The sequence below is a fragment of the Lactuca virosa genome, chromosome 2 (genome assembly GCF_052849685.1).
Source record: "Lactuca virosa cultivar CGN04683 chromosome 2, Lactuca_virosa_CGN04683_v6, whole genome shotgun sequence".
NCBI classification, from domain to species: Eukaryota; Viridiplantae; Streptophyta; class Magnoliopsida; order Asterales; family Asteraceae; genus Lactuca; species Lactuca virosa.
In genome coordinates, this window is record NC_136427.1 from 251,667,108 (window position 1) to 251,670,881 (window position 3,774).

Sequence of the window (3,774 nt, forward strand, 5' to 3'; positions counted from 1 at the left end):
ATTAATTTTTATGCATGCTAGAATAGGGCTAAGGATCCCTTTGGGGATTTCATGATAGAATTTCCTGATATTGGTGATGCCTTATATCCTAGGGAGTTGTCGTTATGTGCTACTTGAAGTCTAGATTGATAATGTTAATTGTTGAGTGTATGTTTTAGAATTATATACGATTAGGAATATATAGCCTTAGAATGATTGATTTAGCCTTATTTCATGTTCCTTGTTTGGTTGTGGGCTTAAGGTAGAATCATTTATTTGATAGTCTATTTGATCATGTATTGTGTATAATTTGCATGCACAAGGAAAACCGGAGGTGTTGGTAGAGATTCCTAGTAACGCAGAAGAGAGTGAGAGGATAATCCTAGAGAGTGGGTATAGGAAGTGTAGTACTATGTATATGGTTAGGCACATTCATGCATGTGAGGAGTTTATTGGAGTGATGTGAAGTGACTTGGGATTCTTGAAACATGTATGGGTAGGTGTGAAAGGTAGTATTAGGCCCGTACTACTGGAGGTACAGGATCTATACTTGTGTCAAGGAAGTGTTTCGGGAATACCAGGAAACATGTAGGTGGGTACGCATAGTGTGGGTTTGCATTGTGCATTTGTTTTGATGTTTTCCTGTTATCTTTCAGATTCGGGATGGCGACTTTTTGTGTTGGGGATTCAAATCTTAGTGAGAGGGATGTTCGTGACTTCATTGTTGATGAGGTTTCGAGGTTTATAAGAGAGGTTCTTCCGGGTGTGGTCAGCGTTGTCATGGATGATTTGATTTCAGAATTGGAAGAGCGCCTTGGGATTTTATGGGTTGAGTTCGAGGCTAGTCAGCCGTGGGATCGTGAAACCACCTTCAACGAGTTTGATGTTTGTGGGGTTCCAAATTTCATGGGAAGAAGGGAGTCGATCCCTAGTATGTGTTGGTTTATCGACGTGGAGTGTACCTTTCGCGCCAATTTTTGTCCGGCTGAGGCCATGTCAGATTTGTAGCACGTCTTTTGTGTGATGGAGCTAAGGATTGGTGATGCGAGTTTGTTCAGTGCCTCAAGCCGATGCGGTCGAGTCTATTTCATGGGAGGACTTTGTCACCAGGTTCAAGAAAGAGTTTGTGCCGATGATTAAGGTTTAGAGGTTGGCTTGGGAGTATCTGGCGCTTGAGCACACTATGGAGATAGTGACTGAGATCACAACCAAGTTTAGAAAGAGAGTATTGTTTTTTCCATAGTATGCGGATATGGAGGATATAAGGATGACTCGCTACCATGACATGTTGAGGACGGAGATCCAGGAGCACGTAAGTATCTCAAGTCATAAGACTTTTTCCGGTTTGTTGGAGGCAACCATGGAAAGAGAGTTGGAGTTAGAGACCCAACAGCAAAAAAGGTAGAAGGATCAGGTTCAAGCATTAGAAACAACAGTCAAGAAGGCCAAGATTACTGACTTTCATTCAGGAGATCGAGAGACTTACGGATCTTGCGGTAGGTGTGGTCGGATTCATCAGGACACTTGTCGTGCACCAGTTTTGGGAGGTTTCAGATGCAGTAAGGAGGATCACTACATTCGGGATTGTAGTCAGAAGGAGTCAAGGATATGCTTCTTTTGCAACCATCCACGCCATGTTAAGTTTTATTGTCCTCTAAGAGCATATGGGGTGATTTTGGATCCAACACCTTTAGTGTGGCAGTTACCAGACGAACAATATGGGACAGCTGAAGTTCCATGATTCGGGATTTGAGTGATCAACTTTCTTCGATTCAAATGGATGCAACATTCGTTGGTGTCTTTAGTTCTTTCATTTATGTTTCCATTGTCTCAGTGTAATATTGGATTATCTATTGAATGATATTGTCTTAATCAACTATGGTTCTGTTTTGAGTAAATTATTTATGATTAGATCATTTACTAGTTGTGGGGGTTGTGGATGTATGTTGGAACTCTTTCATTTTTTTTGAAGGATTCGTATTCTATTATGCCTTTTGATGCCAGGTATGGTCGTTAGGAACCAAGTGGTAAAGTTTTGGGGTTGGCTCGGAATATTGAATGGATTGGGAGTCATCAGGGTCTAGCCAATTTCAAGTGGAGGAGAATTAATTTTTCGGATGGAAGGGTTTTAGAGTGCATGTCATCCAAAGGTTTCATATTCAAGGATAAAGGATAGTAGGTTCATGTCGTTGACAGGAATGAAGCTTATGCAAGGAATGTTGTTCAATAGTTAGTTGTGACCAGGGAAGCAGATACTGAAAATTCAGGGTTATCTCGTCAGGAAGACTTGGAGCATCGGTAGCGGCGTAAGATAGAGTTGGTGATTAGGCTCGGGTCGAGGGTTGTGTTAGGGCCTATCTGTCGGTTATTGTCTGATGAAGGCTTTGGCGTTCAAAGCACAACCCAAACACCGAATGGGGTCTAGTAGACTGGGGGTCTGTCTCATATCGGTTTTGCTTGTTGTTCTTGTGATTTTGTTTGAAAGACCATGAGGGTCCCATAGAAACTGATCAACTGATTATAAGACTATAGGAGGACCACACCATTTACATGGATTAAATAGGCCATTGCAGGAGTGATGTAAGACTATGATTTGTCCTGTAGCATTCAATTAGGATGAAATAGGCTCATTGGTTGAAATAGGTCGTCGTTGGGGTGATTGTAAGACTATGGGATGGCCATACCATTAACTTGGGTTGAAGCAGACCTGTTATTTTTTGTTTATTGTTTGGTCGTTCATCTGTCTAGGGTTTAAGGGCTATTAGAGTTGTGTTGATCTATAAGCTAGGTTAGCGTTTGTATGTTGGGCTTTTGTTTGGAGTTTTGCTTCGTGTCTGCGTGTGAGATTGTCGGCATCGACGGTTAGGCGTGGAATCTAATTTAAAGTTACCATTAAGACGACGCGAGGCCAGAGGCTTCTTGAATGAAGCTTGTCTAAGAGATTTTGGTCAAGATGGTTGGAATTTGGAATAACTTTGTCTGCTTAGAAGGCAGCTATGATATTGGAATCTTCAAATTTTGGATAAAGAGTAGCTCATATCGATGACGGTTGGTTGTGGTAGGATTGGTGTTCGTTTCTTCATTTTTTTCGTGTGTTCTCGCAAAGGATTGCATTAGCCATTGGGTTTGAAGAAGTTTCCATATAGAACATCGATCGTTCCAGTGCTGCAACGGATGTGATTTTGGCCTTTCGGAATCTTCGTTTGGGCATGGCTTATGCGCCTAGTTTTGGTGATCCTTGTCTTCATAGTTGTAGTTCTTGGCATTCAGAGTGGCATCGGCTTATATAAGTAAGGAGTGTATTAGGAAAACCCCACAAGGGGTTTGAAGGGTGTTTTAGGAATAAATTATAAGGGCGGATTTTGAGGACAAAATCTAATTTATGTGGGGGAGAGTTATAACACCCGTTTTCAAGAATGGATCAACAGAAGACTTATTGGGCCAAAGTCATGGTTTTTGGAGAAAAACCACGTGCCACGATGTGGAGGGTGGATGGCCATGGCGTGGAATGTCAATTTAATGAAGAGCGTGATGGCCACAACATGGCAGCTGTTGCAACCTAAGCCCACAATTTTTAGGGTTTCTCCCAAATTTAAGGACCTTAACTTTATAGTTAGGTCATTCTCTTCAACCTCTACCCTCAAATCTCGCAATCTAGCCGCTTTTGAGTGTTCTTGAAGTGCTCTTGGTGTTCTTGTCCATTTAAAGGCTCATTTCTCATGTCTTAGTGTGAAGCTTGAAGAACAAGTTGCTTGCAAAGTGTTTTGTTGAAAAGTTTAAGTGTAGATCTAACAA